The 13,246-nt window shown below is 43.0% G+C and overlaps 1 long non-coding RNA gene across 1 annotated transcript; it reads left to right on the forward strand.

Moving 5' to 3' along the window:
- The first annotated feature begins 3,847 nt into the window (after positions 1 to 3,847).
- LOC142491944 (uncharacterized) lies at positions 3,848 to 12,283 on the forward strand. Its single transcript, XR_012800605.1, has 3 exons — positions 3,848 to 3,896; positions 11,470 to 11,649; positions 11,983 to 12,283. It is a non-coding gene; the product is annotated as an uncharacterized LOC142491944 (long non-coding RNA).
- The last annotated feature ends 963 nt before the right edge of the window (positions 12,284 to 13,246 follow it).

Here is a 13,246-nt window from a genome sequence, read left to right on the forward strand (position 1 = left end):
AGGATCTTTGTTGATCGATCACGGGAGAACAAATTGATCAGCAGTTTAGGTAGTTTGTTTTACAGAGGTAATCAAAGACTGCATATATTAACATATTAATATATTTATATAGGAAATCTTACATCTACTACACAAATCTAAGTGCTGAAAGACTTCATGCTCAACAAAGAGGTATCTAATCCAATCTGAATCCTAAAAACACAATGGAAATAAGCAAAACTCAAAATACTGGTAACTACACAAATATAAAACTTACTTGTAGAATACGTTTTCACATGCCGCACCCAGTTTTTTTTTGTACCTGTCTTTGTTGCGCAAATACACAGGGCGAAGATTCATTGAGATTAAAATACAATACCAGATCAGATCTTTCTTTAAAAAATAAATAAATAAATTATATATATATATATATATATATATCATATGGAAATATTACTGTATGCTCATTTGCATGTCTTAGACAGGTCTGCAACCCCGCCTTTCACCAGTATCACCCAGCACACAATGTTTCCACTGCAGCAAGGGATTCTGGGAAATTATATGCAAATGATAACACAGTTCCCCATTTGCTTCAAAACCATACAACATGGTCCCATGTAACCTTAAGCTTGCTGCATTTCACAGCTATGAGCACAGCCTGGGTTAAGATGCATAGCCAGTAAACCCACCCACAGACAGACGTTTCGAACTTAATTGGTCTCATCAGTGTCGGGTTGGTTATACTGGCTATGCAAAATGAAGCTTAGTTAGGCTTCACCACACTTAGTTAAGTTATGGTGGGGTAAAAAAAAGTGACAAAAACCCTCCATTTGCTATATGCTTTACTGTGGAGGTTTTTTGTCACTTTTTTTACCCACCATAACTTAACTAAGTATATATATATATATATATATATATATATATATATATATATATATATATATATGTAACGGGTATTCCCCCCCCCAATCGCATATCTGATGTGGGTGCAAGGAACATACGGTGTTACCATAGGTGTGGTGCATTACCTGTTGGCTCACAGGAGGGCTGAGCTTCCGCCACGGGGAACCTGGGACATAACACAATACTAGGGGTGATCACTTACACGATGCAGCGCCTCCACCTGCGATGGCTCCCGCCAGAGGGGGAGTGGTTCCTCGCAGGACAATCACTAATAATCACATACACAGTGGGGTATAATAACTAATGGCTTTACTAACATGCATAACAACTCATCACATTCATAATGACCTGTGTCCCTCTCACGAGGAGACACTTACTGCGACATCTCGCAGGACGCTCCCCAACACTAGGTAATCCCACCCAGTGTCCAAAGAACCCCCACCCAATGTCCCGCACTCTTGCAGAGGGAACGTGGGTGACTGCGCAGTCACTAATTACGTTAAGGGCCCGGTGGTGCACTTAAGAATGTGTGATACCTGCCGAGCACTCCAGTGCTCGGGTCAGCAACTCTTCAAAAAGGGTCTGTAGCAGGATGACGTCCGCCGATCCCCAACCGGACTCCTCGCACGTGGACCGCTAGGGCGGTCCCACTCGGGAACAGTCTCTGTGGACCCCAACGTGGGTCCGAACCGCTTCAACAGGAACAGCAGCAGCCGCTGTGTCCCTATCTATCCAAGTGGTACTAACGTGACAGGAACCCTAACCTAGGGCCTGTCCCTGTAGTACAGCAACCTGTAGTGGCTTGGGGAACTCCTATGGGCCTGCAGGGGTTATGGCCTGTCCCACTCCCCTAACTACCCAAGTCCCTTCAGCCTCACTAAATGCTTGCAGCCAACGTGCTGCGCAACAAGGTGCCTGCCTGTCAGACCTCACAGCACTAACAGCCGTGACTCTGACAAGGCAGCACTCTACAATAAGGGCAGTGTCCCTATCTCGGGCCTCCCTAAGCACTTACCCACTAATCTAGTGGGGAGTTGGGGCCTACCTGGGGTGTGGGTACCTATATGGGGCAGGAGCTGCACTCGCTCCCCGCACCCTTCCTTCCCTCACAGCTCCCTGACTCCAACTATCTATAACCTTCCTTTCCCAGCTCCCACTAATGTAAGTGGCAGGGTCCCTAACCTGAGGGCTGCCCCTGGCAACACTCACCTTACTGGGGAGCTGAGCTATCTCGGGCACTGGGGATGCTGGCCTAGTACAGGGAGTCCCCGACTCCTGTACCCTACCTCCTTCCCTGGGCTGCTCCAGTCTCTGACCCCCATGCAGCTCCAAGCCCGTGAAAATGTATCCACTTGCCTCTCAGACTCTTGGCCCTCATTGGCCACACTGTAGCACCTGGTGTGCTTGGCCCTAAGCCTCATGGGAATTGTAGTCCCGTGGAGGCTGTACTTACATTGGGGCCGCGTGCGCACCTTCCCTGTGCCTGTACTAACCTCTAATGGCCGCCTTTACCTTCCTATCACTATCCCTACTCTCGCGCGACTCTGTCCTGTCTCTAGTCTATCTTCTGCGCATGCGCGATCTATCTGTGGTCTTCCCGGCGCTCCGGTACCCTTGCGCATGCGCAACGCACCTGCAATGGTGGTGCTCCGCTTACCCAGCCGCCGGGACCTTAGAGACGCGACCGCGGCCCTAGCAATGGCCTGATCGCGTCCCCGGCAACCGGCCAGCACTCCACAGTAACGCGCTATTCGCGCACCGGCCTCCTCACTCCCTCGTGTGCGGCGGCTGTATGCGGAGGAAGGAGGGGGGTCAGTGGGCAAAAAGGAGACCTGGCTACATATATATATTAAACACACAAAAGACTAAGACAATCCCCAAAAGCAGCACTCTAAATATACCACAGAATAACTAGTGACGTAATACCAAAAGACTAGGGAACTTAAGTCTGACTCCACTATCATTATATGGCAGCTGAGTATCATTTTCTCTGCTATTTGGAGCCATTACTTCCTATGGAATCTATACTCTAGTTTGTTTTATTTGTGCACAGGGCACTGGCTTTTTGTGATTCTACAGCCATGTGTCCTATTTGCTTCTGTGCAGTTACCACAGGCTTTTGAATGCATCATTTTTTGATTTATTGATATCATCTGTTGCTGTTCAGGGTTTGAGTTTTTTTCATCTTTGTCTCCCCTGTGCCTCCCCCTTGGTTTAAGTTATTATTTTTCTTATGTACATTATTTTGTATATAGGTTTATTTATGTTATACCTTTCTTTATGCCCTTAGTTTAGTTTTATGCTTTACAGCTGGGGCTTTTTCCAGGGGAATTTTGAATTATTTAGCTTTTTTTGTGTCGCTTTATATAGTTATTAGATTTATTGTTTAGACACATTTTTTACTTTTGATTTACTTTTTCAGCATTTTTTATTTTTGTAATCTTTAGTCAGTCACAGTCTTTTTGTATTTTTGCTGCCTTCAGTGTGTGTATGTTTTTAAATGTTAGTGTTCTTTTTTGCTCGCTATTAAAATCTATTCATTTTCTGCTCTGACTTAAGTTCCCTAGTCTTTTGGTATTATGTCTCTAGTTATTCTGTGGTATATTTAGAGTGCTGCTTTTGGGGATTGTCTTAGTCTTTTGTGTGTTTAATATTATTGTTATCCCCTAGCACCTACAGTTTCCCATTTATTTTGGACTCTCTTGGTTTATATTTTATTCCAGGATAGTCAATATTATTCATTGGGTCTGATTTATCCACATATATATATATATATATATATAGTGTGAGCAGCATTCTTTTTGTGTGCTTGTCATATATATATATATATATATATATATATATATTTTTTTTTTTTTTTTTTTTTAATGTGTGCCGCTTGGATTGCCTCTTCAGGAGAAAAAATCTTATCTGGTATTGTATTTTAATCTCAATAAAATTTGCCCTGTGTATTTGAATAACAAGGGCAAGGTACAAAAAAATCTGGGTGCAGCATGTGAAAACGTATTCTACAAGTAAGTTTTATATTTGTGTAGTTACCAGTATCTTTAGCTATGCTTATTTTCATTGTGTTTTTAGGTTGATTAGGGATTCAGATTGGATTAAATACCTCTTTGTTGAGCATGAAGTCTTTCAGCACTTTGTGTATTAGATTTAAGATTTCCGACATTAGTTTGGACCACAAATAGGTGCAGTCTACATATAGAGTTTAAGATGTTCCTATACATAAACAAAGGTATATAATCCTCTCTTTTCTCTAGACATTTGCTTTTAAAAATATGTTTGCGTGCCATGATTTGCTTTATTTATCTTTATGGGATTCCTGTTAAATTTGTAGAGCAATAAAAAACATGAAGATACTCTTAACTGGTCCTGATGAAGCGCTAGGTACCGCATGGGCTCTGGCACACCGGGGGCCCTTAAGACATGTCTGGTACTGTACGTCATGGGCCCTTGTTTTCTAGAGGCCAGCCCAATTGAAATGGAAGTGGAGCCCCGTCCACTTCTGTTTCCGGCAATTGTGCACCAGTCATGTCATGTGACGGATCCAGAAGTGGTCACATGATGCGGAAGTGCCCAGAGTCCACTGGTACTGTGGTGTCAACAGACTTCTGGCACTGTAAAACTTGAAATATCATTTCTTGTAATCAAAAATCCATATTTAGATCCAGATGCTCTAAGATTCAGATGCTCAAAGCTCCATTAAGCCACTTAATTTAGCGTTAATAGTAATGCTTTATCCTCAAAGTACAATTATGTAATGTTAAAGCTGAAGTCCAAGCAATATCCTACATGTGTTTTTTTTATTTTTATAAATCAGTTCTGTACTATGAGAAAATACTTGTAGCATTTAAAAAAACACTCTAGATCAATTTTTTTTATGTATTATAATATAACAAGCATGTTTCTATAGCAACCATTTACAAAGTCACATCCCCTTCCTCTTCTGAAACAGACTCTGGCATACCCCTTTTTGAACCTTGCCCTCTCTCTAGCAGTGCACCAATTGTATCTACTGCCTGCCTGGTCACATGTTCTTCCCCAAATAAATTTGTCATATAAATATGCAAATACATTCCACTGACTGCAGAATAATCCTCTGCAGCCATTTACTGAACCCCAGAGCCGAATCTTTGCAGATCAATCACAGGAAAACGGATCGATTGGCAACTTAGCTAATTACTTATCAATGTGTGGATTGTATTGAGGCACATATTAAAGGGGGGGGGGAGAAACGAAGAAAAAAAACCCAGCAGCTTGGACTGCTGCTTTAAGCCATGTTTTCTTCCATAAACAGAATTGCCTTAACTATAACAGATGTTAGTAATAATGACACTGCGGCAGGAGGCCTGTAGGCGAGGTCAGACAATAATCCGCACGTGCAGTTTCAGGGTAAACCAAATGATGAATGGTTTTATTTCTCCACAACACAAATAAACATTTGGGCACACTGTCCCTTTAAGGCAAAACAAAACTCATAAAAAGAACGCCTACTCCCCATAGGGAGATCTTGCTAAACATTCCAGGCCCTATCTGTCGGGCTGGCTGGCATAGTCCAGTTTCCAACCCCTAAACATATACCACAATAGTTATGGAACAATATTAAAGTCCTTACTGTATCTTTGTTTGGGAATCTCTGTCCCTAGAGAGAGTTTAGGAAATCCTTCTGGATAAGAGCTTGCACAGGACAGCTCTGTAGTCTGAGTCAGCCACCTACTACAAGCAGTAGCCTCCTTATCAAGCTGGTTGTCAGCTGTCTCAGCTTACTTCCTGATTGCCCAAATATTCTTACTGGGTTAACCTTCTGAGTGCTGGATGAAGGACTCAGATGTATGTTTCTCAGGCATAATTATCAGTACCTGACCACCCTGTCACAGATACGCTATTGATATGCAAATGAGCACTACCACATATTGTTCTATCCACAAATGTCTGTTAAGGTTAACGCAGGGAAGTCATGTTATGTTATTTAAGTTAGAGCAAACTCTGTGTTACACCCAGGCAGACCTTGTTACATTAGCCATTATGATAAAAGTTAATTCAAGAGTGCTTCATCAGTTAAAATCAAATAAAGCCAGTGTTTTCCCATTCTTTCATCACTTACCCCTCTAATACCAGGCTTTACCAACAACTAATACACATCCTTACAGGAGAATATTACCCTCAAAAAACACTGATTATTATTTTGCTTGATCATAAAATGAGGGTTGTTAGCCTCACAAACCACTTCTCAGTTAAAATAACCTAACTTCCAAAACACTTGATAGATGGATGTTAGCTAGAGATGAGTGAAACTGTCAAAATCCGTTTCATGCAATTTCCCGAGCTTTCCATTCAAAATCCCTTCCGCGGTGTAACATCCGTCGGCTGATTGTTTCAATCCGTGTGGATTAATCAAAAACTGCCATTGGATACAATCCGCAGATTCTGCAATCCGCTGGTGGATTTAACCAATCCAATCAGCAGATTCCCTAATCCGCTGGTGGATTTTAAGAATGGATTGTCGGTGGTAAAAAAATAAATCACAAAAAGACGAATCGCCTTTTTAGAGATTGATTTGTGGAAATCCACAGACCAAAGGAACCGGCGGATCCATGGCGGACCCAAATCTGACCAAAAACTGTGCCCATCTCTAATGTTAGTCTCACAAACCTCGTGTGACTGGTGGGGCCTGGTGAGAGGCTTAATAACTCCTATCTTAATGCCTTTGTAGCTGAAGTCACCATCTAGCTATTGTTAGCCCTTGGCAATCTGGCAACAAACTAATAGAAAGGGGTTAATATATTTATACACCTTCCCCATAGGATAACAAAAATCCTACTAACCACTATGGTATACAGTACAAAGTATTAAATACCACCTCCCGTTGCTCCTGGATGCTTTACCAACTCTCCCACACACCTACTCCAATGAACTACCCCAACGATCCCACAGCCAAAAGCAACTCAACAATCCCCCATACATCTTAAAAACATACAGACCTAACAGCCAAAAAATACCCCAAAAGGTTATACCGCATTTTTCATTTTAAATATCAACATCATTTAATTCCAATATTTACATATTTTCTTCTAAATAAAAACAAGTATTTCCTTAAAAGTCAATGAGGCTATGTAGTAGCAATAAAGAAGACTAAACACACTAGACAGCAATTAGGGGTTAATTCAAATTAACGTGAACGTGCAGCGGTGGCAGTGGGTGCAGCGGCTGTGGCAGCAGCGGTGGCAGTGGCTGCAGCGGCAGCGGCTTTCTGCTCCTCCTCTTCTATGTGGGCCCTTTCTAGTTTCATGGCTGCCTCTTTCTGAGCGTATGCGGCCTTGCACATGCGGCCTCTGCGGTGGCTCGCGGCTTGGTGGTGTTTGCGCTTGCGCTAGACACGTGAGATTGCACTGATCTTGCTGACCTTGACGAGTGTCTTGATGTGCTGGAGCACTGCGATGCGTCTCCAGGAGAAGCTCTTTTCTCTCGCTTTGGGCATCCGTGATGGTGGTCTGCACGAAACCGTCGCGCTCCAAGTCGGTTGCCTCCTACTGGTCATGTTCGCTGAGGCTTTCTTCCGTGTTGATTCTTTTCAGGTAGACGAGATATGTTTGTGACAGCGTTTGGTAGCGTTTGTGACTTGACCTTAATTGTGCTATAGCATGCCTAATCTGTCTCTCTTGATCGCTAGTACTTGCAACATTACATATTTCACGACCTGTGATCATCATCATCATCATCATCATATCTCCCCCAGCACTTCTCATCATCAACCTTTGCGAGACTCACCCTCTATCTCACCCCCCATCTCTCCCCCTCACCCATACACAATACTCCCCCTCCACATAACACACAATTCCCCCCTGCAGACCACACACATCCCACCCCCCTGCACCTCACCCCCTCTGCACCTCCCCCCTGCACCTCACCTCACATCTCTCCCCCCTGCATCTCACATCACTACCCTGCACCTCACATCCCCCCACTACACCTCCCCCCTGCATCTCACCTCCCCCCTGCACCTCACCTCATATCACTCTCCCCCCTGCATCTCACATCACATCACTCCCCTGCACCTCACATCACCCCCCTGCACCTCACCCCTCTACACCTCCCCCCCTGCCTCCCCCCCACCTTGCACCTCACCTCACCTCACCCCACTAACTCTCCCCCCTGCACCTCACATCACCCCACTACACCTCCCCCCTGCACCTCACCTCCCCCCCCTGCACCTCACATCACCCCTCTGCCACTGACACTCTGCCACACTGCCACTGTGCCACACTGCCACTCTGACACTCTGACACTCTGGCACTCTGACACTCTGACAGACACTCTGACAGACACTCTGACAAAATGCCACAATGCCACTGACACACTGCCACTGACACACTGACACTGACACACTGACACACTGCCACACTGCCACTGACACACTGACACACTGACACTGACACACTGCCACTGCCACTGCCACACTGCCACAGCCACACTGCCACACTGACACACTGACACTGCCTCACTGCCACACTGCCACTCTGACACACTGCCACTGACACACTACCACTGACACACTGCCACAATGCCACTGCCACACGGACACACTGCCACAATGCCACTGCCACAATTCCACTGACACACTGCCACTGCCACACTGCCACTGACACTGCCACACTGCCACTGACACACTGCCACTGAAACACTGCCACTAACCCACTGCCACTCTGACACACTGCCACTGACACACTGACACACTGCCACTGACACACTGACACACTACCACTCTGACACACTGCCACTCTGACACACTGCCACTCTGACACACTGCTACTGACACACTGACACTCTGCCAAACTGCCACACAGCCACACTGCTACACTGCCACACTGCCACTGCCACAGCCACACTGACACTAGCTCTGAGGAGCAGCTGCAGGGGGGGGGTGTGTCCTACATTTCACTGTGGAGCATGGCTGGAGGGGGGAAGCTATCTTGGTCCCTGGCAGCAGGCACCTCACTTCCTGCTCTCACTAACAGGCTCCGCTGTCACTAACCCCGCCCCCACCCTCTGCAGTCAGACCCCGCCCCCACCCTCTGCAGTCAGACCGGCCTCAGCTCTGTCCCTTCTCTCCTCTCTGCCTGCAGGGGATCGCATCAAACTGCTACTGATCCTTCCCTAATAGGCAGAAGGGGTTGGAGGGGGGGCCATCACAATGTTAGCGCTCGGCAGAGCGGGTTCAGGAAGGGGTGGGGAGCTTGTCAAAATGCTGGCGCTCCTTCCCTCCTGTGTCTGCAGAGCGGGCTGGGGGGGGGGGTGGAGGGCATCGCGGGCCACACAGGGAGTCCAGGCGGGCCGCATGCCGCCCGTGGGCCGTATGTTGTGCAGGCCTGCTCTAGTGCTACATAAGTGGAAGAAGTCTGACAAAAAGATTTTCCTTGAAGTAACTTCACTTTTAATAGGCCTACTATATAGTACAGGTGTAGTGCAGCTCTGTTCTTTATGTGAAATGGACAAGTTACTTTTGAGCACTCTTCTTTGTCTAGACAAAATATCAGCACTTCTCACATACGGCACACCTGTGAGCACGTGACCTGCATACGGGACAAGGGTTAACACACAGCTCGCAAGCTGGCTTTGTGCCTTCGCAAAGGTCACTCAAAAGAACAATATCTTCCCTCAATCAGTCCCCATATACCATCCGTCACGAACAGCACATCAGTGACCACATTACTTAGATATGCAACCAGGGTTAATACACACGGCTACTCTAGCTACTCACCTTTGTCCTGTGCAAGGCACTTTCAATTAGTTAATATTAACCCTTTACTCAATTGCAATCAAATCTATCAACTGCCACCACCCAAGAAATATGCTAAATATGCAAATTAATATATCTGCCAGAGTCTCAGGTGCTTGTTTATTATAGAAAAAACTATGCACATAAAACAAAAATCGTATGTAGCAAAATGTGTCCGAAAATATAAATACACTCTCCAGAGCATGTAACAGTTCATTCAGAGCCCCAAAGCTTTACATACATATATATATATATATATATATATATATATATATATATATATATATATATATATAGTTATACGTTACCGTTCCAAGCATTGGTAAACAAGAGACAGCACTCAATGTTGAAAATCAAAGTGTATTAGTGAAAGCAAAAATACATCCAGAAACCCAACGTTTCGGTCCTATGTTGGGTTTCTGGATGTATTTTTGCTTTCACTAATACACTTTGATTTTCAACATTGAGTGCTGTCTCTTGTTTACCAATCCTTGGAACGGTAACGTATAACTACATTCTCTATATGGGACGTGCACCTGTGGCTTACCAGCACCTATTGGAGTGCCAACTGCCTTATCTGACTATATATATATATATATATATATATATATAATATATATATATATATATATATATATATATTTGTGTGTGTGAGAAAATCTCATGCTCCCTCTCTGTAAGGTGCTTCATGCAGCTGTACATTTCTGTGCACTCGCCTCTCCATGCTGCCATCCTATTAACCTCATACTGCATTAGCAAGAAAAGTTTCATCCATCCCATGCTGGAATTGTAGCAGTTTCTCAATCTCGTTTGTTTTTTTTTACGTGCTCAGTATCTTCTGCCAAGGGTCTTAAAGTCCAACAATAATGAATATTCTTATTACTATTACAGTATGTAACATTCCAACAAGCCTCCTTATTCTTTCTGTTATGATTGTTTCACTACGGTAGTGGTTTACAACCTTTTTTTGGTTAAAGAACCCTTAGTGAAATTCTTTGGAACCCCAACCCTCTCTAATAGTAACTCTGTGACCAGATGCATTGTAAATTCTTCTGTATTTGATACAATTTTCAAATGACCACAAAACTGCAGGGAAGCCAAGGGGTCCTAGGAACCCTGGTTGAAAAACACTGCACTATAGTTTAGCAATATGCTGAAATCTGTATGTTAATTCTTAGACTTTTGACCACGTTCAAATTGCTACTGTTTATTTTTATAGGCATAAGAGGAATTAGGTCTTTGTGATTACAGGATCTCACGATTTCTAACTAGGAAATGAAAAGAAAAAAAGAATTGTATCTTTTTATACAGTGTTTTGAATGTATTTTTAGTGTTTTTCCAACTATATTTTGGATTTTTTAATAACATTTTTAGGATCTAATGAAAGGAGATTCAGTTAAGATTGCAGGCTTACGCGTCTACAAATAATGTGTACAGAGTGAGAAAAACAACAAAAGATGAATAACTCGTGCATGATGGTGTGAACAGTGAGTTTCAGAGAACTCAGCACCATTTCCATGCTGTAGGAATCAATCATACAATATCTTCTCTGGCCACTTCCTGTTTAGTGATGTTGACGGACTACCTCATTGCTGGTTAGCTCATTGTTCACACTGCCAAGTCTAATATTTTATATTGTGAGTGAAAAAGGACAATATGATTAAAGATCTTGCAATCTCAACAGTAAAAAAATAATTTCTGAATAAATGAAGTACAAAAGAGGACTTTATTAAACAAGACAATGTATGTATAAAGAGACAGACGCACAAATGTATGGAACTGGGTATAAAAGTGTCTTGCATTTGACACAGATCATTGATAAGAGGACTTGGCAGAGAATTGTGACATTGACAACATGGAGGAACCTGCACCCTCTGATAAGAGGACTTGGCAGAGAATTGTGACATTGACAATATGGAGGAACCTGCACCCTCGCTGGATGCCACCTGGATTCAGCATGTATGGCAATTATTCCCTCACCTGCTGTATCTGTAAGTCTCCCAACATACCACGTAGATTGTAAGCTCTGCAGTGCAGGGATTTCCTTTCATATTGTATGACTTTGTTTGTTGCAGTTATTGAATTATAATTCCCTGTACTGTATTTTCTCCTTTGTAAAGCACTGGGTGCACTGTGGGTGCTATAGAAATAAAGCTATAAATACATACATACATTGCAGTTGTGGCGACCATATTTGGTTTCCTGTGCTAGACTGTCACGAGTATCCTGTCAGCAACTGTAAGTCAATGTAGAAAACTAATGAAACATTTTCACTCAAGGGATATGCCACTTTAATAACAGAAATGCTTCTTTATTTTACATAGGTGCAGAAACTAAGAAACAATGTTTAATGGGGGAGTGGAAGAAGGATGCTACAGTATGTCCTTCGTCAGGTGTGAGAATTTTGACAGATCATGAGAAAAAGTGTCTGACCTAGAAGCAAAACTCTCAACATTACATTATGGCCCAGATCCACAGAAGTTCGATAAATCAGTGCTAATAAAGGGACATTATGAAAATAATTAATGTCCATTATTTTCCCTCAGGTTAACATATATCCAACAGTGATATAGTAACAAAATACAAGGGTGGGCGCTTACACAATAAAGAGCACTAATTAGTGCAACAGAGTACAAAAATAAACTCTAATTATAAAGTACAATCAATAAATGTAATCAAATGTGAAGTAATAGTGACTATATTAAACAGTCAGTTATTTATCAAACAATGTGATAAGTTGTGAATAAAGTGAGTATAAGAAAAAATGCTGCTCAAAAACCCTTTAAATGGATGGTCTGCAGACTCCACTTCGTAGAATATGTTCTCAGAGGATAGGGGAGCGCAAGTATCAATAAAGAATATGAAAAGAATAAAAACACAACATAGTGCAAATATAGTTTTGCATATGGTTGAAATATGCTTGAAGAAGTTCTCTCAGATGAAAACCCATGTGGTGTTATTAGTAAAAAGGTATCTCAGAGATCAGTGGCTTATTGCTTGACTCTGTGTAGATTTGTGTAGTTCCCCACTTGGAAATTTCTGATATGGCATGGTCTCACTCAAACGTTGTCGTCAGTAGTGATGTGAGCATAACGGTAGAAGAAAAAGCTAGTGTAATCCAATTTAAAATGCAACAACTTTTATAAAACAAATAAATGTAACACTTACAGAGTGTCATACGGAATAAGACACATACAATGTGTTGTATAACCAGTTCGGTTACTCCCTGCTACCTCCATCTCAGACCTCTCGATCGCGACATGTCGGCTCCTTGTGATCTTGGGAAAGTCACTTTATCTCCCTCTGCCCCAGGCACCAAAAACCTAGATTGTAAGCTCCATGGGGCAGGGACTGGGTCTGCAAAATGTCTTTGTAAAGCACTATGTAAAACTAGCAGCGCTATACAAGGACATGCAATTATTATCAACTTAAAAAACAGGGGTCGCAGTACCGATCCTTGAGGTACTCCACTCACAACTTTAGCCCAACCTGAAAAAGTTCCATTTAGGACTGCTCTCTGTTGTCTATCCTTCAACCAGTTTTCAATCCATGTGTAAATATGTTTCGAGTCCAGTTTTCTTTATTTTG

Source organism: Ascaphus truei, chromosome 4 (genome assembly GCF_040206685.1).
Source record: "Ascaphus truei isolate aAscTru1 chromosome 4, aAscTru1.hap1, whole genome shotgun sequence".
Classification (NCBI taxonomy): Eukaryota; Metazoa; Chordata; class Amphibia; order Anura; family Ascaphidae; genus Ascaphus; species Ascaphus truei.